At 41.1% G+C, this 26,482-nt stretch overlaps 1 long non-coding RNA gene across 1 annotated transcript; it reads right to left on the bottom strand.

Moving 5' to 3' along the window:
* Positions 1–11,383: 11,383 nt before the first annotated feature.
* LOC311248479 lies at positions 11,384–20,565 on the bottom strand. Its single transcript, XR_014620954.1, has 3 exons — positions 20,482–20,565; positions 20,096–20,153; positions 11,384–11,654 (listed from the first exon to the last, which is right to left on the bottom strand). It is a non-coding gene; the product is annotated as an uncharacterized lncRNA (long non-coding RNA).
* Between the last annotated feature and the right edge of the window lie 5,917 nt (positions 20,566–26,482).

Below are 26,482 nucleotides of genomic sequence, written 5' to 3'. Positions count from 1 at the left end.
ATGTGGTCCAGTTATGCTGCTCTGATTAAAGGTTATGTTAAAGTGGTATGTGGTCCAGTTATGCTGCTCTGATTAAAGGTTATGTTAAAGTGGTATGTGGTACAGTGATGTTGCTCTGATTAAAGGTTATGTTAAAGTGGTATGTGGTCCAGTTATGCTGCTCTGATTAAAGGTTATGTTAAAGTGGTATGTGGTCCAGTTATGCTGCTCTGGTTAAAGGTTATGTTAAAGTGGTATGTGGTCCAGTTATGCTGCTCTGATTAAAGGTCATGTTAAAGTGGTATGTGGTCCAGTTATGCTGCTCTGATTAAAGGTCATGTTAAAGTGGTATGTGGTCCAGTTATGCTGCTCTTATTAAAGGTCATGTTAAAGTGGTATGTGGTCCAGTTATGCTGCTCTGATTAAAGGTTATGTTAAAGTGGTGTGTGGTCCAGTTATGCTGCTCTGATTAAAGGTCATGTTAAAGTGGTATTGAGTATGGGGCGCTCAAGTAGCGCACCACGTATGCGCTGCGTCGCAACACGGCCGCCGCAGGTTCGACTCCCGGACACAGCGACCTTTGCCGAATGTCTTCCCCCCGTCTATCTCCCATGTTTCCTCTCTCTCTTTCTACCGGACTGCCCGGTAGCAAAAAAACAATACACAAGTGGTATTGAGTAAAATACTTAGTTACTTTCACCACTGGTAGTACTCGAGTCCAGGACTGATTTTCAGGACTCGTGACTCATTTTGGACTCGAGCAGTGATGACTCGGATTTGGACTTGGACTCCAGCTTTGACTGCATTCGGAAGACGAGGACTCAGACTTGTTAATTGATAAATACAGTTATTTATTATTGAAAAAATAAACGTACAGTAGACCTTTGAGTGGACTCAACCTTGATGACTTGGACTTGGATTCGGACTCGAGATTTAGGGACTCGAATACAACACTGACGCCGCTGCGATGTTGTGGCCTGCAACGTGGCCCATTGGCAGCACTGCCCCTTTAGGACAGGACGTCTAATTGCCATATAGGACTCAGTTGAGTTGATTGCAGAGAGTGAAGCAGAGCAGGAGAGAGGAGAGAGAAGTGAGAGAGAGGAGAAAGAGGAGTGAAGTGAGAGAGAGAGAGAGGAGTGAAGTGAGAGAGAGGAGAGAGGGGAGTGAAGGAGAGAGAGAGAGAGAGAGTGAAGTGAGAGAGAGGAGAGAAGTGAGAGAGGAGAGGAGTGAAGTGAGAGAGGAGAGAGGAGTGTTAAAGTGGTATGTGGTCCAGTGAAGTGAGAGAGAGGAGAGGAGTGAAGTGCGAGAGAGGAAGTGAAGTGAGAGAGGAGAGAGGAGTGAAGTGAGAGAGGAGAGAGGAGTGAAGTGAGAGAGGAGAGAGGAGTGAAGTGAGAGAGGAGAGAGGAGTGAAGTGAGAGAGGAGAGAGGAGTGAAGTGAGAGAGAGGAGAGAGGAGTGAAGTGAGAGAGAGGAGAGAGGAGTGAAGTGAGAGAGAGGAGAGAGGAGTGAAGTTGGTTGACTTTTTTTATTACATTGGATGCCATTTTGTCACAGGAAAGATTTGCCTCTAGGATGGAACCCAGGTAGGTAATTTCATCTTTCCTTGTGACAATATTGTCACCCACTGTAACTGAGAAGCCGTCGGCCTTGCCGAGTTTATTATTTGATCCAAAGAGAATGGACTCTGTTTTACCCATGTGTAATGATAGTTTGTTATCAGCGAGCCAGGTGCAGATTCTGCCGAGTTCTGAGCTGAGGGTTTGTTCAACCTGCAACTTGTTCTTGTCAGAGACCAGCAGGGCTGAGTTGTCCGCGAACAGGAACAAGTTACAGTCACAAGCTGATGACATGTCATTTGCATAAATTAGGAACAGTAGCGGTCCTAGTATGGTTCCTTGTGGAACACCACTACTACTGCTACTACCACTACTACTGCTACTACTACTGTTACTACTACCGCTACTACTGCTACTACTACTACTACTACTACTACTACTACTACTACTACTACTACTACTACTACTACTACTACTACTACTACTACTACTACTACTACTACTACTACTACTACTACTACTACTACTACTACTACTACTACTACTACTACTACTACTACTACTACTACTACTACTACTACTACTACTACTACTACTACTACTACTACTACTACTACTACTACTACTACTACTACTGCTACTACTACTACTACTACTACTACTACTACTACTACTACTACTACTACTACTACTACTACTACTACTACTACTACTACTACTACTACTACTACTACTACTACTACTGTCTACTACTACTACTACTACTACTACTACTACTACTACTACTACTACTACTACTTGATTTTATTTTATTGATAGATTAAAAACACACAGCAAGGATCCAAAGGATAACATGAGAAAGAGTAAAACCCTTATTTCCGTCATGGTCCCAGGGCTGTTAGGCCACAACAAAAACACGACAATAACACAACACTCATACATTTAAAACATTATAAGACTAACCTATTATTCTGCTCTGATTAAAGGTGATGTTAAAGTGGTATGTGGTCCAGTTATGCTGCTCTGATTAAAGGTGATGTTAAAGTGGTATGTGGTCCAGTTATGCTGCTCTGATTAAAGGTTATGTTAAAGTGGTATGTGGTCCAGTTATGCTGCTCTGATTAAAGGTTATGTTAATGTGGTATGTGGTCCAATTATGCTGCTCTGATTAAAGGTTATGTTAAAGTGGTATGTGGTCCAGTTATGCTGCTCTGATTAAAGGTTATGTTAAAGTGGTATGTGGTCCAGTTATGCTGCTCTGATTAAAGGTTATGTTAAAGTGGTATGTGGTCCAGTTATGCTGCTCTGATTAAAGGTGATGTTAAAGTGGTATGTGGTCCAGTTATGCTGCTCTGATTAAAGGTTACGTTAAAGTGGTGTGTGGTCCAGTTATGCTGCTTTGATTAAAGGTTATGTTAAAGTGGTGTGTGGTCCAGTTATGCTGCTCTGATTAAAGGTTGTGTTAAAGTGGTATGTGGTCCAGTTATGCTGCTCTGATTAAAGGTCATGTTAAAGTGGTGTGTGGTCCAGTTATGCTGCTCTGATTAAAGGTTATGTTAAAGTGGTATGTGGTCCAGTTATGCTGCTCTGATTAAAGGTCATGTTAAAGTGGTGTGTGGTCCAGTTATGCTGCTCTGATTAAAGGTTATGTTAAAGTGGTGTGTGGTCCACTTATGCTGCTCTGATTAAAGGTTATGTTAAAGTGGTGTGTGGTCCACTTATGCTGCTCTGATTAAAGGTCATGTTAAAGTGGTATTGAGTATGGGGCGCTCAAGTAGCGCACCACGTACTGCGCTGCGTCGCAACACGGCCGCCGCAGGTTCGACTCCCGGACACAGCGACCTTTGCCGAATGTCTTCCCCCCGTCTATCTCCCATGTTTCCTCTCTCTCTTTCTACCGGACTGCCCGGTAGCAAAAAAAACAATACACAAGTGGTATTGAGTAAAAATACTTAGTTACTTTTCACCACTGGTAGTACTCGAGTCCAGGACTGATTTTCAGGACTCGTGACTCATTTTGGACTCGAGCAGTGATGACTCGGATTTGGACTTGGACTCCAGCTTTGACTGCATTCGGAAGACGAGGACTCAGACTTGTTAATTGATAAATACAGTTATTTATTATTGAAAAAATAAACGTACAGTAGACCTTTGAGTGGACTCAACCTTGATGACTTGGACTTGGAGAGAGGAGTGAAGTGAGAGAGAGGAGAGAAGTGAGAGAGGAGAGGAGTGAAGTGAGAGAGAGGAGAGAGGAGTGTTAAAGTGGTATGTGGTCCAGTGAAGTGAGAGAGAGGAGAGGAGTGAAGTGCGAGAGAGGAAGTGAAGTGAGAGAGGAGAGAGGAGTGAAGTGAGAGAGGAGAGAGGAGTGAAGTGAGAGAGGAGAGAGGAGTGAAGTGAGAGAGGAGAGAGGAGTGAAGTGAGAGAGGAGAGAGGAGTGAAGTGCGAGAGAGGAAGTGAAGTGAGAGAGGAGAGAGGAGTGAAGTGAGAGAGGAGAGAGGAGTGAAGTGAGAGAGAGGAGAGAGGAGTGAAGTTGGTTGACTTTTTTTTATTACATTGGATGCCATTTTGTCACAGGAAAGATTTGCCTCTAGGATGGAACCCAGGTAGGTAATTTCATCTTTCCTTGTGACAATATTGTCACCCACTGTAACTGAGAAGCCGTCGGCCTTGCCGAGTTTATTATTTGATCCAAAGAGAATGGACTCTGTTTTACCCATGTGTAATGATAGTTTGTTATCAGCGAGCCAGGTGCAGATTCTGCCGAGTTCTGAGCTGAGGGTTTGTTCAACCTGCAACTTGTTCTTGTCAGAGACCAGCAGGGCTGAGTTGTCCGCGAACAGGAACAAGTTGCAGTCACAAGCTGACGACATGTCATTTGCATAAATTAGGAACAGTAGCGGTCCTAGTATGGTTCCTTGTGGAACACCACTACTACTGCTACTACCAATACTACTGCTACTACTACTGTTACTACTACCGCTACTACTGCTACTACTACTACTACTACTACTACTACTACTACTACTACTACTACTACTACTACTACTAATACTACTACTACTACCGCTACTACTACTACTACTACTACTACTACTACCGCTACTATTACTACTATACCGCTACTATTACTACTACTACTACTACTACTACTACTACTACTACTACTACTACTACTACTACTACTACTACTACTACTACTACTACTGCTACTACTACTGTTACTACTACCGCTACTACTGCTACTACTACTACTACTACTACTACTACTACTACTACTACTACTAATATTACTACTACTACTATCAGGGCCGCCTGGGAGAAATGCGAGGCCCTGTGCGAGATTTAAACGCGAGCCGGGATGGCTAGCCTGACTGAACTGTCTAACATGCAACAACTTTCACCTTCAGTCCATCTGCCGAATGACCTCTTCGTTTTGGCTTGCATAACTAAGCATAACCTCCAAAGCTGCACGCGCGAAATAGTCAAACGCAGCTGACGCACGCCGGCGTACACATGATGTAACCCCTCCCTCCCTCTGGGCCTGCAGAGCCCCAGAGCTCCAATAGTGAGTACGTCTGCTGCAGAGCAGCAGAGCCAGGAACATTCTACAAACGTGTCTAATGTGAAATATATAAGCATATAAGCAAGATTTTAGGTCTGTGATGAAAAAGGGCCTCGCGGGAAGGGGGGCCTCGCAAAAAAAAATAAAAATTTAAAAAATTAAAAGAATTACAAACATTATATAAAAAAAAAATAAAAAATGTGCGAGGCCCCCCTTCCCGCGAGGCCCTGTGCGACCGCACTGCTCGCACACCCCCTGAGGCGGCCCTGAGTACTATTACTACTACTACTACTACTACTACTACTACTACTACTACTACTACTACTACTACTACTACTACTACTACTACCGCTACTACTACTGCTACTACTACTACCGCTACTATTACTACTACTACTACTACTACTACTACTACTACTACTACTACTACTACTACTACTACTACTACTACTACTACTACTACTACTACTACTACTACTACTACTACTACTACTACTACTACTACTACTACTACTACCGCTACTACTACTGCTACTACTACTACCGCTACTATTACTACTACTACTACTACTACTACTACTACTACTACTACTACTAATACTACTACTACTACTACTACTACTACTACTACTACTACTGTCTACTACTACTACTACTACTACTACTACTACTACTACTACTACTACTACTACTACTACTACTACTACTACTACTACTACTGTCTACTACTACTACTACTACTACTACTACTACTACTACTTGATTTTATTTTATTGATAGATTAAAAACACACAACAAGGATCCAAAGGATAACATGAGAAAGAGTAAAACCCTTATTTCCGTCATGGTCCCAGGGCTGTTAGGCCACAACAAAAACACGACAATAACACAACACTCATACATTTAAAACATTATAAGACTAACCTATCGCTAAAATAGGTTACTGCAGAGCCCCAGAGCTCCAATAGTGAGTACGTCTGCTGCAGAGCAGCAGAGCCAGGAACATTCTACAAACGTGTCTAATGTGAAATATATAAGCATATAAGCAAGATTTTAGGTCTGTGATGAAAAAGGGCCTCGCGGGAAGGGGGGCCTCGCAAAAAAAAATAAAAATTTAAAAAATTAAAAGAATTACAAACATTATATAAAAAAAAAAAAAAAAAATGTGCGAGGCCCCCCTTCCCGCGAGGCCCTGTGCGACCGCACTGCTCGCACACCCCCTGAGGCGTATGGCAAGCCGTTTTAACATTTATTCCCATTTTCTAGCTAGCTGGGTACCTAGCTAGCTCATTCACAAGGACAATTTTGCGAATGAACTAGCTGGGTACCCAACTAGCTCATTCGCAAAGATTACCTAGCTAGCTGGGTACCCAGCTAGTTCAATCACAAAGACACATTCGCGAATGAGCTAGCTCACTACCTAGGTTGCAGATATGTCTTTGCGAATGAGCTAGCTGGGTACCCAGCTAGCTAGGTTGTCCTTGCGAATCAACTAGCTGGGTAGCTAGCTAGCTCATTCGCAAGGGCCATTTTGGGAATGAGCTAGTTGGTTAACCAGCTAGCTGATGGTGTTTGGGGGCGGAGGGTGTTTGGGGGTGGACCGGAGGGCTGTTTTGGGGCGGAGCAGAGGGTGTTTGGGGGTGGAGGGTGGTTCTGTCAGCTCATTGGTTGACAGAAATGACCAGGTTTGTAAACAAAAATGATATTTATTAACATAAAGGAAGCACAATATGGTAACTCAAAATGACCAGGTTTGTAAACAAAAATGATATTTATTAACATAAAGGAAGCACAATATGGTAACTCAAGGGTGAGCCAAGGCTTAATGTGTCACAGCAGCACAAACATTCCCCACATTTAACATTCACAAACACTGCATAACGTTAAATGAATGTTATGATGTTATGTTATTATGATGTTATGATGTTATGATGAATTGAAAATGGGGGACCCTGATGTAAACAAGACGAAAGTCTTTCTCTGGTCTGCATCCCCTTAACAATTGTATGTATTGAGCTGTACTGTACTGTACCCATTCTGCAATCTGTTAATAAACTTTTCAATCAATCAATCAATCAATCAATCAATCAATCAATCAATCAATCAATCAATCAATCAAGTCATTGAAATGCAAATACCAGCATCTGCGTCATGTACCACGCCCCTAGACGTCCGCCCCCAGACGTTGCTACTCATCTCAGCTAGTTCATTCGCAGGTTGCGAATGAACTAGCTGGGTACCCAACTAGCTCATTCGCAAAGATGACCTAGCTAGCTGGGTACCCAGCTAGCTAATGTGTCTTTGCGAATGAACTAGCTGGGTACCTAGCTAGTTCATTCGCAAGGATCATTTTGCGAATGAACTAGCTGGGTACCCAACTAGTTCATTCGCAAAGATGACCTAGCTAGCTGGGTACCCAGCTAGTTCATTCGCAAGGATCATTTTGCGAATGAGCTAGTTGGGTACCCAACTAGTTCATTCGCAAAGATGACCTAGCTAGCTGGGTACCCAGCTAGTTCATTCGCAAGGATCATTTTGCGAATGAGCTAGTTGGGTACCCAACTAGCTCATTCGCAAAGATGACCTAGCTAGCTGGGTACCTAGCTAGCTCATTCGCAAAGACACATTTGCGAATGAGCTAGCTCACTACCTAGGTTGCAAATGTGTCAGCTAGCTGGGTACCCAGCTAGCTAGGTAGCACGTGTCTTAGCTAGTTAACTAGCCGGCTTTGTCCCATAGGCTTTACACCAAATTTTGCCTCAGCTAGTAGCTAGCTCATTCGCAAAATGGTCCTTGCGAATGAGCTAGCTGGGTACCCAGCTAGCTGACACATTAGCTAGCTGGGTACCCAGCTAGCTCATTCGCAAGGACCATTTTGCGAATGAACTAGCTGGGTACCCAACTAGTTCATTCGCAAAGATGACCTAGCTAGCTGGGTACCCAGCTAGTTCATTCGCAAGGATCATTTTGCGAATGAACTAGCTGGGTACCCAACTAGTTCATTCGCAAAGATGACCTAGCTAGCTGGGTACCCAGCTAGTTCATTCGCAAGGATCATTTTGCGAATGAACTAGCTGGGTACCCAACTAGTTCATTCGCAAAGATGACCTAGCTAGCTGGGTACCCAGCTAGTTCATTCGCAAGGATCATTTTGCGAATGAACTAGCTGGGTACCCAACTAGTTCATTCGCAAAGATGACCTAGCTAGCTGGGTACCCAGCTAGTTCATTCGCAAGGATCATTTTGCGAATGAGCTAGTTGGGTACCCAGCTAGTTCATTCGCAACCTGCGAATGAACTAGTTGGGTACCCAGCTAGTTCATTCGCAACCTGCGAATGAACTAGCTGGGATGAGTAGCAACGTCTGGGGGCGGACGTCTAGGGGCGTGGTACATGACGCAGATGCTGGTATTTGCATTTCAATGACAGAGCGCATTTGATTGGGTCATTCTGAAGTCTGGGGGCGGGGCGGACAGCGGCCGTGGTTCAAGTTTGCAGTTCCGTTCAAATATAGTTGCGTCTCAAGATTCAACGTTACAGTAGTATAGTAGAGAAATGGCTGAAGTTGTTAGAATGTATGGCAATCTGTCTGACAAGGATATGCGAGATTTGTTGATAGAAAACGGAGAATTGAAAATGATTTGAGAGAATATACTTTATTAATCACCAAATGGGGAAATTGATTGCCACCAGACGTATGTAACATACAACACAAACAAAAAAAATATTATAATAGAATACGGCAAAGTGCTTCCAGACAACACATATGGATTAAAGAAATTAAATAACACACTATATATATTCTCAATGGCTTTCTTGCAGGGATGTACAGAAGATTCATTTGAGATGGCAGCGATCTGCCGATACTGTAGAATATTAATACAATAATAACTAACTACTACACAATTAGTATGTACGTTTATTATCTTTGTATTGCATGTTCTTTGCATGTTTTGTGTTCACATCAACGTGCAAAGGGACTAGATGGAAACCGTTTATACAGTAACCATCCACTTAACGTTTTATATTCACTAGGGATGCTCGATATTGGCTTTTTTACCGATACCGATATTCCGATATTGTCCAACTCTTAATTTCGATACCGATATCAACCGATACCGATATATGCAGGGTTTCCCCCCAAAAAAACTGAATAATTTCAGGTAATTAATAATTTCACTGGATGCATTCAAAAGGCTTTCTAAATGTAAGCATTATCTGTGCAAAATATGATAATTAAAAAAGTAAAAATTAACATTACATATATCTTGTTGTTGAATTAAACCAACATGCATACTTTTGACAATAAATCAAATAAGAATTGGTTCTTACTTGCTTGCCTGGGTAAATAAAGGTTAAATAAATGTAAAAAAAAATTTACCGATACCGATATCACATTTTACTGCCGATATCGGCCGATAATATCGGACATCCCTAATATTCACCATAGTGACTTACCGTTTTTAATAATACAGTAACCAGGTTACCATCCAGTGACTTACTACTTTATACAGTAACCACCCAAGTGTGTTAAAGTTTGTAGATGGAAATGAGTTTATAGCTACAATCTGGCATGTTTACATATAAATGTTTATTAAATAAATAAATTTAGTTGAATTTACAGATTAGTGTGATTGAGGTCTGCTCCACAAGCAGAACTGGACTGGAATCAAGAGTATTAATTTATATTTACAGCATATATAACCATAATAATTCTATATACCTACTTATACACCTGCATATAACCCATATAACTATGTATGATAGCAGTGTACAGTGGGGGAAATAATTATTGAACACATCAACATTTTGTTCAGTAAATGTATTTCCAATGAGCGTATTCAAGCGAAATTTGCACCAGACTTTTGTATTTGAATAAAAAATTTACACATGGTCCAAAGATGTTTATTAAAACATAACAAACAAACATTATGCCACATCAATGTGGAACGCCCTACCCACAGCTGTAAAGGAATGTGAATCACTACCCACTTTCAAAACCTCTCTCAAGGGACACCTACGGGAGACTGCAATTCGAAACTGGCCTCTGTAAATGTCCTAATAGTCCAGTCATTATATGAAAAAACCTAGGACAAATTGCAACAGTAGCAAACTCAACTGATTTTGTATCCTCATTATGTCCTTAGTGAGGGAAAAAAACTCCCAAGGAATCCCATCATGGGAAAGTTTTGAAAACGACCTATATATGTTCATATCGATTATAACAGTGGTGAAAATTTTACTTTTAGATATCACTATAAAAACTCACAAGCTGATTACACACACAAAGACAAGAAAAAAAGTCAATCACAACTTCATTGAATTATTCTGTTTACTCATGCAAATCACACATTATCTTATTTGATATGCACCAATTAGCATACACGCTAGAACTAATCAAAACATTTGATAAAGAAATTTTTTTCTTCTTGGAATATTAGTAGATAGGCTCTGTGGAGCTCAGTCCACGAGGATGGGGCTCAAGGGTTTATGTCCGTGGGGATAGGTCCATGGAGATGGGGGTTTTTATAATAGGCGGAAACTACATATTTGTACAGCATGCAAAACACTACATGATTCTTGCACAAAACTACATGGGCTTAACATACATTTGGTATGTCTGTATAGGGGAGGCTTGTAGGTACCCATGTAACCCATTTCATTAACATATATTGAGGTAGAAGGCCAAGGGACCATTTGAAAAATGGTGATGGCCATATTTCCCTCCCCAAAAAAAATCATCTTAACTTTGAATAATTAGGTATGTAGCCCCCTTTCCAATGAGGTAACATGACATGGTTGGTCTCATTGGAAACCCGAGGTTGTCTAGAATCAAATGGTATCTTTACTTTTGAGCTACCTCAAAATTTGAACGCGTCACAATCTCTGAAAGACAGTGTCGTCAGTGATCCTGCCAGCAATCAAGTACATTGAAATGATGGGATTCCTTGGGACTTTTTTTCTCTCACTAAAGACATATTGAGGGAGTTTGCTAATGTTGCAATTTGTCCTAGGTTTAGCCTAATTCTGGCCTATAATGACTGGACTATAGGGGTAACAAAACATTGAAAAAAAACACATTTCCCATGATGGGATTCCTTGGGACTTTTTTTCTCTCACTAAAGACATATTGAGGATACAAAATCAGTTGAGTTTGCTAATGTTGCAATTTGTCCTAGGTTTAGCCTAATTCTGGCCTATAATGACTGGACTATAACCCAACCCCCTCCAATGAACAGTTACCCCCCCCCCCCGCCCCACCTACTCAACCCCCACCTCCTCCAATGTACAGTTTCTTCCCCCTCAAATGTATATACTCTCCAATGTATATAATGTCATGTGGGGGGCATGTATCGCAGTTCTATGGCCCTCTTCTCCAATTCTGCTTCAACCATTTTTAGTTCCACCATCTTTTCTCTGGCGCTTCCTGAGGGTGTTGGATTTTGTGATGAGCTGGGCCAGGACCAGGACCCAGCCTTCCCGTAGGCGAGGAAGCCGTTATCTCTTGCTTCAACAGACAGAAAGTCCCCAAACTGTTGAGTAATCACATCACCTGAGACAAACAGAAATACATAATTTAGGTGCATCAGTCAGATACTTTTCATATCAAGAAGCACATTTTCATATCAAGAAACACATTTTATGATAATAAAATGTGCTGAAAACCCCCAGCCCTGCACAATGGTGCGGCCCCTGTTGAGGTCCCTGCTGCGATTGAAGATTTATATGACTCATTTAATTTATTAGGACAATGTTGTCTACTAACTTGGCCAGTGAGTCATCTAGTCTTTATATATGTCTATGGAGGAGACAGTGGCAACATTGTGCTCAGTACTCAGTGAATATGCTCATCGCCCCACAGTGCAGCTCAGGCTGTGTGCTGATTTCCCCGGAACATGTCTATGGGCTGGTGGGACAGCAGGCAGAACCAGGACTCGGTCAGAACCAACAGGTCCTCCGTCTGCTGCTCTGGCTTAAACACAGTACGGCACAGTTTACTACAGGCACTTAAGCATTCTTACTCTCACAACAATAATAAATATATTAAATATTAAATTGAATACGAGTTTTCAGACAAATAAGCAGGATTTCACATTTGATTATAGGACCATGTCTTACCCAAGGTACACAACAAACAAACTAGGCTCATATTGTTTAACGCTTCATCTCCCCTTTAAGGCCAAAACATGTAAAAAAAATAATAATAATTTTTTATATCGGCCCAATCTTGATATCGGACCGATACCGATGTGTAAAGAAACGGCCATATCGGCCGATATTATATCAGCGGCCGATATATCTTGCATCACTACATGTGCCCAAAACACTGAGCTCAGGCCTTCTCGTGTCGCTGCGCCCCAAGCCACCACGACACGCACACACACCTGTAGAGACATCAGTTGTGAGATGGACAGGTTCGAAACTCAATTCTAAGAAATAAATCAACAGTTCTGGCTTTCCAGATTAATTTATAGATGAGGGAAAGTCAGTAAGTAAGAAAAATGAGGTGGCAGAAAGATTCAACAGATTCTTTGTTAATGTAAACTGGCAGAGGAGATAACCCCGCCACAAGGGGGAGGTGTTTCTAATTATTTTATATAACGAAACACAAGTACCATCTTCTTGAGAAAAACGGATAAAAATTAAATTATGGATACTGTGAACAAACTCAACTGGAAACCTCATATCAAATATGTCAGGACTAAATTGGCACGGAGTGTTGGTGTTTTATGCAAGATAAGGCACATTCTAAACCAAAAAACACTGTATACACTGTACTGTACACTCTTCCTATGGTATATGACTATATGAGCTACTGTGCGGAGGTGTGGGGTAATACCTACAAAAGCACTCTACAGCCAATATGCACCATGCAAAAAAAGCAATAAGAATAATCAACAATGTAGGATATTATGAACACACTAATAACTTATTTACAGGGATTAAAGCAAAACAAATTCTCCTGACTGAACTTTTTTTCAGGCCAAGTCATATTCTTATTTTAACCTCCACTGTATTTTTTTTTAATAGCGTTAGCGTTTTAAGGGAGCCTACTTGTAGAGCCTACTGTCCTGACTGTGACTATAGACACTACTGTTGTGGTTGTTGTGCCAGGCAGGGAGGCTGTGTGCTGGAGAGCGTGAATGCAAGCTTCTGATTGATGGCGAGCTAGCACCCTTTTCCCATTACTTTGAACCATTGTGTTAGTTTGAACAAACTAGAGATGTTCCGATACCATTTTTTGGGTATCGGCCGATACCGATACTGATCCGATACCAGTGCATACATTAAAATATATATTTTTTTAAATATAAATTATACAAATCTTTTTTTTCTTTACAGCTACTGTTTTATACTGTTTTTTTTTTAGTAATAACTATAAAGTAATGGTATTTATTCAACAACAGGTGATTGTATAGATTAGTATTAGTATCATTAATTGACAACTATCTCAATGAGTTCACCCACGGAATGGTTGTTGGGACATTGATTCCGCACGGACGTTATATGTTGTTGCACTCCAGAAGGCTCCGGTAACTTCAGTTAGTAGCAGAGGCTCTGTTGTGATTTTTGCACAATAAATATTCAACATTCTCTTTTGAGACTCCGCCTCAGACTCTTATCATTTGGCACTAAAAGCTAAACATTGCCACCGATATGGCTGTCCGCAACATGTCATTAATTGTGTGCGAGAGGTCGATCAGTGACCACGTTAGCGTGAGCTAGGTTAGCATGAGCTAACGTTAGATGGAAATAAGACCATATAACGTTACTGGTGAAAAAGTGATTTACCTTGGAATACTCCTGTGCCAACTGCTGTACTTTGCTTGCAGGTCTGCAACCATTATTGCTGGATTATGAATAGACCCAACTTTAGCCAAGGTAACGTTAAAGCTAAAACTAGCTTTTCGGTTAGCTCTACAGCTAATGCTAATAACACCAGCAAGCGAACCCATCAGAGCTCCCCGTCAGACTGCTGTCGGGACGATGCCATTTAAGAAAGTATCTGCTGTTAAAATGACAAACGGCATTGACACTTAATTCGCGGTTGATTAAAAACATTTGTTTTATAATGCTCACTCAGCAGACCGCACGTGTTGTTGATAAATTACGTCATATGGTATCGGAGTGCAGAATTAGAGGGTAATCCTGTCTCTCGAGTCGCTGAGTGACAATGACTGCTTGGCGCGATAAAAATGCCCTTTTTCATGATATTTGGCGCCTCTGATTGGCTCAATTTTGTTTCAATCTGTATGCATCTACAAATCATATTATACCAAGGTAGCCAATTCCGTCAGACTGCGAATCAAATTGACGGATCTTCCAATCAAATTGACAGAAATCAGTCTGGAGACGGAACGCTTTAATGCCTGCTTATTTATAAAGCTACAAGCATTGAAATGTATGGATCTAGTGGATTTAAAAACTGCCCTCATTGTATACAAAGCCAGATACAAACTAATCCCAGGCAACATTAAAAAATGGTTCAGAGACAGGGAAGGAGAATATAACTTAAGAGGGAGAGGGAATCTTAATCTTAAACAACAAATGGTACACACTACGCTGAAAAGCATGTGCATATCGGTGTGTGGAGTGAAGTTGTGGAATAATTTACCTGAATACATCAAACTGAGTAAACATGTAGCACAATTTAAAAAGCAGCTAAAAAAAACACACATTAGAGAAATACAGAAATGAGTAATGAGGATAAACAAAGTTATGTTATATTGTGTTATGTAGTGCTGTACTATATTCACTGCTGTCAAGTGAATCAATTTTATTTGATTTTTCTCTTTTAAATACCGGTATAAGTAAAAGTATATTCTATATTGTAATATACTAAATTAGGGCTGGGCGATATAACGATAACGATAAATATCGCGATATATTTTAATAATCGATATCGAATATCGAAATAAAAAAAAATCGAAAAATCTTTTTTTTCCTTTTTTACCTGCAACAGGGCAGTTTTAAAACCAGAGACAGTGGACAGACTTGTCTTTCTTGCCTGCAACTTAAAGTAATGGCTTTGCTTGTCCAAATGACAATACTGACCAAATTCAGATTTATTTCTCTCTTGTCCATTTATTTTGTTTGCTTTCGAATTTAAAATACATTTTGAAACCATCTGTACACAGTAGGCTATGTGTGCTAGCAGAACTAGACTCCAGTCACGAGTCACAGTGCGGTGGTTTGTCCACCAAAAAAGCGCCAAAAGATCGAAAATAAACGAGCAGAGCCAGAACTGTTCAACTCCTCTGGAGCCACAGCCAGCAGAGAAGCCGGTTTACTTTAGCTTTTAAACCAGCTGCAGCCTGAGAACTGGAGTGTGAGGGGATGTAACACTGAAGATGGCGGCAATGACAAAGAATTTCTGCAAAATAAACAAACATCTGTTGTTAAAATTTTTTTTTTTTTTTTTTTATACTTATAACAATTCGATAATTATCGATATCGAGAAATAAAATAAAATTATCATATCGTTATCGCGATATGATTTTTTTCCATATCGCCCAGCCCTATACTAAATTATGTTATATCTAGTCAAATTAATGGAAGAACAAACATAAATGTAAGGGGGTAGGGATCAATAAGCTTAGCTTCCCTCTACTCCTTTTTTGGACATGTCTGCTAACCAAACGCATTGCTCTTGACCTTTTGTTTATAATTCCATGTAATAAAAACGGAGCTCAACGCATGCATTTTGTAGATCATTGGCTAAATGATTATCCAGTTTGACTATCGTCTACTACGAGCCACCGTACCTGTAGTACTACTGCTTACAAACTGCCTCGCTACTGTGAACCTGCTCTTGTCGTCACGTCACAACTAGATGTTAAATAAACTAGTCTAGATGGAAATAGGGGTCCACGCGCACCCCCCGGAACTTTTTATGCCACCTGATTTTTCTTAATCCTTAAAGTGTCTACTTTCAGAATCTGCCAGGTGCCAAGCTGAAATAATGTCCGAAAGGCTCCATTTTTAACCCTTTATTGCACCTAACCCAAAACCGAAACATTAAAATGTGATGTAGCAAGAGGCATAACCTTTGAAGTAAACAACATGGAGACAAATTAATACATTTGTCCATACAATTCTGACCGTAGGAATTCAATGGGATGGTTATTTTTGACATGACAACATTTTGACTGTATTTCTGGACAAAAAATACAATACAATACGCATAGAGTGAATATTTGGTGACAATAATTTTTTTTTTCAATCCTCCAAGTGTTTATTTTGAGATTATATTGGGTACCAAGCTGAAATAATGTCTCAAAGGCTAGTTTGAACCCTTTATAGCACCTAACCCAAATTTTTTAAAATGAAAATATAATGTAGAAGAGGCATAACTTTTGAGGTAGACGACTTACAGAGCGAAAATACATTTTCCCACACAATTTTGATCCTAGGAATTCAAGGGGATGGTTATTGTTGACATTTGACAACATTTTGACTGTATTTCTGGACAAAAACAGCAAGAAATGACCAAACGTGTGTATGACCAACTACCTTTTCATTTTTTAAAGCACATAGTGAATATTCTAGAGTTGAACCTTATATACAGCTCAAGCATTACTGTAGATGAAGCAGTTAAATGTGCGTACAAACTTGGAACATCTGATTAACTACAAGAAGCAGCACTCACCCTCAATTCTCACATTATAAAGGCATTCAAAGAGTCAAAGGAGCTACCATGGCCCCCAACTGCACACAAGCTGGATGCTGTGAAAATGGATGAACTGCTCCCAGAGCATCTTGTACCATTTCTGAGCTCAGTGGTGACTGGGACACTTGATGAAGAAAAGTGTGAGAAGACGCAGAGGCTGGTCTATTCGATTACACAAGATGTGTGTCGAGTAGGGCTGCACGATTAATCGATTTTTTATCGAAATCGCAATTTGTAATGATGCAATTATCAAATCGCCTGCAATTAAAAAAAAATTCAATAAATAAGATTTTAACCAGGAAGTCCCATTGAGAGACAAGATCTCCTTTGCAAGGGAGACCTGGCCAAGATGACAGCAATAACATTTGCAATACATCACACAGCAATAAAAATTTGCGATACATCACACAAGAACATAATAAATGTGCATGTATACAATATACAATACATCACATGTAAACACAAAAACAAAGCAGAATAGTCTACATGATAGTAAAAGTGTATAATACAGGGTAATACAGTAATTTTGCAGTTGGGACCCGACTACAGAAAGCAGCAACATTCTTCTTGTAGGAAGTTATGTAATACAGATTTAAATTCACCAAGAGAGACTGGGGTGTAAGTGGATAATGGTCCTGTAGCCCATTCCATGCCCAAGGTGCGAAGCTTGAGAAAGCTGTTCCTAGCTAACCCTGCTCAAGACAGAGAAAACATCTGAGCCGAGTAAGGAAAGGGTGGGGGGGGGGGGTGGGGGCAACTCTCTCTACTGGTTCAATTAATGTAGAAAAACGTTGCACTATAAAAACGAACTGGATAGTTGATAATAAACATTTAACTTCATTAGCTGAAGTATTCTAAAATAATTTAAGCAATTCTCCTTTTCTGTGTGTGTGTGCACGTGTCTCATATCTCATTTGATAGTATTTACTGAGGATTGCCAGATAATGTTGATATTTAAACACAAAAAAAATTATAATACAAAATATACATGATCATGCAACATAAAAAAAATTGTTGTAGGAACAGTTTGGGAGAGGGAGGTAAGGGGTTTTAGATTGTGTGTTGTGAAGTTTACTTCAGAGAGGGAGAGTAAAGTACAGGGAAAAAAAGGTACCGTTGGGTACCGTACCGGTATCGATTCCCAGGTAAAAAGAAAAATGTTCAGACTGTGTCCCGAACAGACCCACCGCGTAGGCCAGATGCAAGCCGCATTTTACAATAAACCTCTGTGGGGCTGCTTAAAAAAAATTATAATCGCAATCGCAATATCTGTCCGAAAAATTGCAATTAGATTATTTCCCAAAATCGTGCAGCCCTAGTGTCGAGCAGCAACTAACAGCAAGTGAAGTGAAACTCCAAAAGCACATCCTCCTGTGTGCCACACTTCGGCACCTCTATCGAAGCAAACAGGTGAGTGATCAACTAACTTATTGCTTATGAGGTCCTACATTGTCATTGCTCAACTATGCTTCATACAGGTATTTGATATTGATACAAAAAAACGTTTATCTTTACAGCTCACAACCATCCTTTCACGACTAGGACACTCGGAGACATACGACTTCAGTATGGAACTTGAGACAGCCATGGCCAATGCTTTTGATGAGATGTCCACCAACATGACCCCTGAAATCACCACTGGCGAGGGAAACACTGTTTTTCACAGCGAGTGGGACAACCTGAACAGAATCACCACCAACGTTCATGGTTCAAATGTGGTAAACAGCGCCGGGGGAATCATGATTCAAGAAGTGAAGGAGAGCCATGTGAGCACCAAGAAAAGGACCCTTCCTCTCTATGACAGGTCATCCAAGATGAGAAGCCTTAAGATCACGCCTCCCGAGACGCTGCCAGAGCTGGCATTCAAAAGAGTTGGCCCCAAATTCCCCAAGAATGCCAACTTTACCCCTGCTGCTGAGGAATTACTGGGCCCCGACTACTGTAGCACACTGCTGGGATTCTACGACTTTACTGGGGAGGACTGTATCAGCGCTTTTAAAGGCAAATGCAAGGTGAATCCCCTGAAGAAGCTGGAAAAGACTCGTAAACTCCACAAAGCTTTCAGGCAGCTTGGTGCAGACTGGATGGTCACTGATGAGCTTCAAGAGGAGATGGAGAGCTTCACATGCATTATGTATGGCCAAGCACGGATGACATCAGTTGACACAGTACGGGTGAAAATGATGAGAAAGATGGTCGGCGCTGACAAAGTCCTGGACTCCAAGTCAAAAGTAGACCTGGAACGCCTGCCAAGGTCCGTCTCATTCCACATGTCCAGCGAGCCTTCTATAAGAGAGCAGACAAGGCAATAATCAAGAGCCCAAAACCACATGATCCAGGCATGGGCTGGGAGAAGACAGGAGAAGAGGAGGTGTTGGAACCGGTCTGGGCAATTGGACCCATCCTCCCTCCTTCTCTTGTTGAGGTACTGGCTCAGAGAGCAGAGTCAGAAGAGCATGCAGCCCTTGACAAGGTGACCGATTACGCCAACAATAACTTTGTCTGTGGGTAAAGTGGATGGAGAGTACGAGCATGAGGATGAAGAGCTGGAGATGGAAGAAATTGAATTAGAAGATCTCTTCAGTGACGATGAGGATGAGTAGTTTAGGTCAGCAAGTTGGTAGTGACATGAAAAGGTAAATGTATTGGTTGTCTACTTCAAAAGTTATGACTCTTCTACATTATATTTTCATTTTTAGATTTTTGGGTTAGGTGCTATAAAGGGTTAAAACTAGCCTTTGGGACATTATTTCAGCTTGGTACCCAATATAATTTCCAAATAAACAGTTGGAGGATTGAAAAAAAAACTGATTGTCAACAAATATTCACTATGCGTTTGAAAAATAAAAATGTAGTTGGTTAGACACGCATTTCTTGCATTTGTTTGCCGTTTTTGTCCAGAAATAGTCAAAATGTTGTAAAATGTAAAAAAAATAACCATTTCATTGAATTCCTAGGGTCAGAATTGTATGGGAAAATGCATTCATTTGTCTCTGTATGTTGTTTACTTCAAAGATTATGTCTCTCGAGTCTTGCTACATCAAATTTTAATGTTTCGGTTTTGTGTTAGGTGCAATAAAGGGTTAAAAATTGAGCCTTTCGGACATTATTTCAGCTTGGCACCTGGCAGACTCTGAAAGTAGACACTTTAAGGATTAAGAAAAATCAGGTGGCATAAACATTTCCGGGGGGTGCGCGTGGACCCCTATTTCCATCTAGACTAAACCCACGGTTTGATAAACCCAAGTGTGTTCATTGACCCACACGCAACTGAGGTACATATTAACAGTTTACACATTTGATGGTAGAAATCAGTTTGTTACCCTCATACCAAGATGGCGGCGGTCTCGTGACGTCAGAGTGTCTTCGATTTCAAATAAACTTGAGTAAAAGATAAAAGCATAGCAGATAGACAGTGAGATTTGAGATAGATAGATAGGAGGACACAATGTATTAATGTAACAGCTAATACAATTTAAACTTTGCAAACTCCCATACATGTAACGTTATTATGATAGATAAGCTGTAGCTGTAGCAGAAAACACGAGACTGAGTCGAGTCACCTAAATCGAAATGTTGAAACAGTGCCAAGCCAACACGAACTCAAAAACACTTTAACCTATTGGTAAACAAACGTATTGTTGAAAATATACACTATGACTGCTGTTGTGACATGTTTAAGATCGTATTGACTAGTTTACACACTCACCTTCAAAGTTTCAAACCGCGGCGCTAACGTTAACTTGTTGATCTTAGCTCTGTAAATCGGGATCTTCTTCTCTGCTCCTATTTCCTAAATGTTGTAACAGCGCCACCACAAACTCGCAACAGCGCCACTTGTGGCCAAAAATATGACGATAGACAGACAATTGTTAAGCTGCATACAGTTGAGCGGTGATAGAATGTGATTGGACAAATGGGATTTAGGGGAGGGGGAGGTGACGCAATTCATTAGTCTTTGGGGGAGGGGTGCTTTTAGAAGTGTCTGTCTTTTAGAATTCACAGTTCAAGTGACTACAAACTTTGATTGATTGATTGAACATTTTATTAACAGATTGCAGAATGGGTACAGTACAGTACAGCTCAATACACAATTGTTAAGGGGATGCAGACCAGAGAAAGACGTTTGTCTTGTTTCCATCAGGGTCCCCCATTTTCAATTCATATAGACATTTATGACATACACAACATACATGACATTTATGGCATAGGGACATATAGGTATTTAGTACTGATACATTTGTGACATAAACGGTATTCAAATATACAGTACTGTTACCCCTAGATCCTGACAGAGTATATATGATGGGGAGGGGACTGTACATTAGGAGGGGGTGGGTGGGTGGGAGAGAAATACATACGGCGGGGAGGGAATATATACATGCGGTGGGGAGGAGACTGTCTATTAGGAGGTAGTGGGGGTTTTGGGCATTTACGGATTTTGCCTAGTTCCGTGCTGAGGGTTTTTTCAACCTGCAACTTGTTCTTGTCAGAGACCAGCAGGGCTGAGTCGTCCGCAAACAGGAACAAGTTGCAGTCACAGGCTGACGACATGTCATTTGCATAAATTAGGAAGAGTAGCGGTCCTAGTATGCTTCCTTGTGGAACACCACAGCTCACTGTGAGGGGGGGGGGGGTAGAGTACCGTTTACCTCTACCATCTGTTCTCTCCCCTCCAGGTAGGATTGCATCCAGCTCACTGATAGACTATCAAAACCAATTGCTTTTAGCTTGTCAATCAGAATGGTGTGATTGACAGTGTCGAAGGCCTTTTGTAGGTCCAGCATGACCATGCCGCAGTATTTGCCCGCGTCCACCTCTTGCTTGATGTGGTCGTTCAAATAGAGAAGGCATGTGTCAGTGGAGTGGGATGTTCTGAAGCCAGATTGGAATTCGTAGATTAGATTTTTATCCGCGAGGTACTTTTCGACCTGTTCGTATACTATTTTTTCCATGACTTTCGAGATGGATGTAAGGATAGAAACAGGGCGGTAGTTGCCTGGGTCTAATTTGCTGCCCTTTTTGTGCAGGGGTGTTACTCTCGCAATTTTGAAGTCCTTGGGGACGTGTCCCTGTTTTATGGAGAGGTTTATTATGTGTGTGATGACTGGGGTGATGGCGGCTGCTGAGTCTCTGAGGAATTTGGAGGGGATGTTGTCATGGTCAGTGGCCTTGTTCGGTTGGAGGGCGCTCAGTTTTTTGAGTACCTCATCTGTATAGTTACCATTTCCAGTTTGAAATCGTCTTTGTGGACGCCTAGGTTCTTGTAGTATGCTACTATGTGTTCTACCCCATACTGCCCTGAGTGGGAGGGTAGTTTGTTTATCAGTGTTGTGGCTATGTTTGTGAAGAAAGTGTTTAAGTAATTGGCTACATCCAGTTTGTCTGTGATGAGCGTGTTGTCCGTCTTTATGTTTATGTTTGAGAACCTGATTTTAAGTTTTTTACTGCAGCCTAGTTGATTATTGAGTAATTTAAAAAGTTCATGTGGTTTATTTTTGTTTTCCTCAGTTTTGTCATTGATGATTTTTTTTTGCAGTTTTTATCATGGAGTTTACGTCATTTCTTAGTCTGTTTCTTTCTAGTTTGAGTTCAGTCACATGGGCTTGGAGTTCACTGCTTGTGCTTTTGGTAAGCTTTGACTGACTTTAACTTTTACGGTCAGTATTTCAGTGTGCATCCACGGCTCAGCGCAATTTTTTACCCTGGTGGTTCTTAGGGGGGCCATGTTGTTTAGTATTGTTGAGAATTTGGTTTTGAAGCCAAGCCATGTTTCTTCAACCAGTGTACCATTGAGCTCATCTGACCAGTCCAGGCTCTCCAGTTCAAGGTTAAAGGCCTCGCTAGAGTAGGTTTTGAGGTCTCTAGATGTGACTGTTTTGTGACAGCCAGCCTTTTGTTTTAGCTTTTTGCGGGTACAGAATATCATGGCGTTCTATCGCCATGCTCTAAGACAAACTCTAACCGAAAACCAACTTCGAAAGAGTGCCTAAGCAGCAAAAAAAAAAAAGAGAGTGACTGATAGTGCCATCTAGTGGTAAGGTAAAAGTACTGTATTACAACACTCTCACTTAATTTTACAATGGCATTCAAGTCCCTTTAAATAATATTACAACACTCCCACTTAATTTTACAATGGCATTAAGTGCCTTTAAATAATATTACAGCGCCATGCTCTCCTTCATAAAAAGAAACGTCAAGAAAAAATATATTTTAAACAGCAAAAAAAAAATACTTTTTACAATGCTTTTACTGGAACTCTTTTTCACATTATTTCAGACTTGCTTTGACTAGGCAGCGTTCGGCGTTCACCTGTCAAGCACAAATAACCACTCTATTTTACATGTGAATTACCAAAGTGCCACTTAACCCTTTCACTGCCACACGACAGAAGGTTAACCCAAATTAAACAATTACATTTTTTTTGTATATATATATTGAACAATTAACAATATTCCTGTGAATGCATGAGTACACTGAATGAATACTGAGAGTATTACTGGCATAATAGATCATGTAAATAGAATTCTTACAATTTCTGGATTAATAAACCATCCTCTGACAAGCATGTTCTTGAATAATTTGTGTGTTTTTGAAACTCAATGCCTCTTATCACCTCTGTGGGGGGTGAGTGGGCTAATAATTCACAAATTATATTGTGGTGCAGGTATTCTAGCTAAACAAAACAGTGATAATGACACTTTTGAATGGTGTGAATTTAGTCATTGTTAGTATAAATAAGAATAATCAATTTTGTAATGTTGGGCAATAAGGCATAACAATAGAGCCTCTTGATTGATTGATTGATTGAAAAGTTTATTAACAGATTGCAGAATGGGTACAGTACAGTACAGCTCAATACATACAATTGTTAAGGGGTTGCAGACCAGAGAAAGACTTTCGTCTTGTTTACATCAGGGTTCCCCATTTTCAATTCATCATAACATATATGACATACAGATAGACAGTACATCTATACATTTATGACATATCAGATTTGCAAATACAGTACTGTTTGTGATACAAAAGTGTCCAGAAAAAGAGTGTATTTGACGTAGAAACTACATTGGAGGAGGTTGGGTGGGGGCTGTACATTGGAGGTGGGGGGGGGACACACATTGTACACTGTACATTGGAATACTGACAAAGCCATACTTGGTCATTTATTGTACAACTGGGTTAGGACATTTGTAGGGGCCAGTTTCGAATTGCAGTCTCCCGTAGGTGTTTTTTGAGAGTGTTATTGAAAGTGGGTAGTGATTCACATTCCTTTACAGCTTTGGGTAGGGCGTTCCACATTGATGTGGCATAATTGCTAAACGTGTTTAGTCCCTTGTTTGAGCCGAATCTGGGTTTTACATGATTTGTGGAGCTCCCTCTGGTGTTGTGATCATGGTATTCACTGACCTTTGGGAAGTATTTTGACATGTACAGAGATACATGAGAGATATTTAGAGAAAGTAGATAGATTTTGGGGGGGAATTGTTAATTCTACTTAAACTTAATGCAACATCTATAATAGTAAATATCATTCAGAAAACAATATGTTGGGTAGGAGTGGGGGGGGGGGGGGTTGGGTAGGAGGGGTGGGTGGGGGACACTGTACAACTGTACAAACAACACTGTACATTGGATTATGAATGAATGTGGACTGTTCCATCAGAGGGGGGAGCTTCGATGGTCATGTAAGTGGCTACAGACCGCTGCACTTAAATATAAACATTAGTCTACCTGGAGACTCAATGAGGTAATTGTAGATGTCGCCATAAGACGCGTCTGGCCATTTAGTGGGATAATTTTTTCATTATCCTGTTCGGCTGAAAGGACATTGGCCACCGAAGCTCCCCCCTCTGATAGAACAGTCCACATTCATTCGAGCGTCATCTCGCGTCGTCCAGACTCCATGGGCACTCTGCGCATGTCCATGCGGAATAGGTGCTTTAAAATGGGCTTTTTCTCTGCCGATTTAGTTCTGATCGATTAGTTATGGGTCACGCCGTGTTCAGGAGAGCGAGGCGCATAAACGTCTATTCGATCATGTCTCTAGCACCCCCACAGCCGTATCGGCAACCACTTACATCACGGCTCTCGTCCACATTCATTCATATGCTCCCCCCGCAATCTCCTCCCCGATTTCAATGTAACGCGGAAGTGTAGTGGTCTTCGTTAAACACTAAAACTACGATACCCAGAGCTCATCGCACAAACCGGAAGCGAATATACGTCATCTTTCCTCGCCACGTCCTTTAACTATTCCTCACCGGCAACTTATCCAATTTAAAAGAAAATTAAAACATCTTTTCAAAATCTTTCTTCACATCTAGATTTGTAAATTCCACATAACCTTAGATGTTGTTCTTTAAACATTACGTAGGCCCCTTACCCGCTCGCGAATTGAACGCCACCCCATACGTTAGGCTAAAACCAAAGATTTTCGTCCATCAGCCCGTTTTAAACAGCGTAAATACGCCATTTCTCTCCGTTCTTAAAGCAATCAACTTATATACGCCAACTCCCGCACACCTTAGCTAGTATCCCTGCGTTTTTAACAACAATCCGACGGTCGCAACATATTTTAAAACGCATAATATTAGCTAAAACCAAAGATTTTCGTCCATCAGCCCGTTTTAAACAGCGTAAATACGACATTTCTCTCCGTTTTAAAGCAATCAACTTATATACGCCAACTCCCGCACACCTTAGCTAGTATCCCTCCGTTTTTAACAACAATCCAAGGTCGCAACATATTTTAAAACACATAATTTGTTGAGCTGGGGACTATAAACAGAACCAGGGTGCATGGAAAGGGCTGTAGCGTATTTCTGTATGCCTAGCCCTGCCCCCAGACTTCAGAATGACCCAATCAAATGTGCCCTATCATTGAAATGCAAATACCAGCAGCTACGTCATGTACCACGCCCCTAGACGTCCGCCCCCAGACGTTGCTACTCATCCCAGCTAGTTCATTCGCAGGTTGCGAATGAACTAGCTGGGTACCCAACTAGCTCATTCGCAAAATGATCCTTGCGAATGAACTAGCTGGGTACCCAGCTAGCTAGGTCATCTTTGCGAATGAACTAGCTGGGTACCCAACTAGCTCATTCGCAAAATGATCCTTGCGAATGAACTAGCTGGGTACCCAGCTAGCTAGGTCATCTTTGCGAATGAACTAGTTGGGTACCCAGCTAGTTCATTCGCAAAATGATCCTTGCGAATGAACTAGCTAGGTCATCTTTGCGAATGAACTAGTTGGGTACCCAGCTAGTTCATTCGCAAAATGGTCCTTGCGAATGAGCTAGCTGGGTACCCAGCTAGCTAATGTGTCAGCTAGCTGGGTACCCAGCTAGCTCATTCGCAAGGACCATTTTGCGAATGAGCTAGCTACTAGCTGAGGCAAAATTTGGTGTAAAGCCTATGGGACAAAGCCGGCTAGTTAACTAGCTAAGACACGTGCTACCTAGCTAGCTGGGTACCCAGCTAGCTGACACATTTGCAACCTAGGTAGTGAGCTAGCTCATTCGCAAATGTGTCTTTGCGAATGAGCTAGCTAGGTACCCAGCTAGCTAGGTCATCTTTGCGAATGAGCTAGTTGGGTACCCAACTAGCTCATTCGCAAAATGATCCTTGCGAATGAACTAGCTGGGTACCCAGCTAGCTAGGTCATCTTTGCGAATGAACTAGTTGGGTACCCAGCTAGTTCATTCGCAAAA

Source organism: Notolepis coatsorum, assembly GCF_963971535.1.
Source record: "Notolepis coatsorum genome assembly, contig: SCAFFOLD_1064, whole genome shotgun sequence".
NCBI classification, from domain to species: domain Eukaryota; kingdom Metazoa; phylum Chordata; class Actinopteri; order Aulopiformes; family Paralepididae; genus Notolepis; species Notolepis coatsorum.
This window is presented reverse-complemented; position numbering and strand designations above follow the sequence as displayed.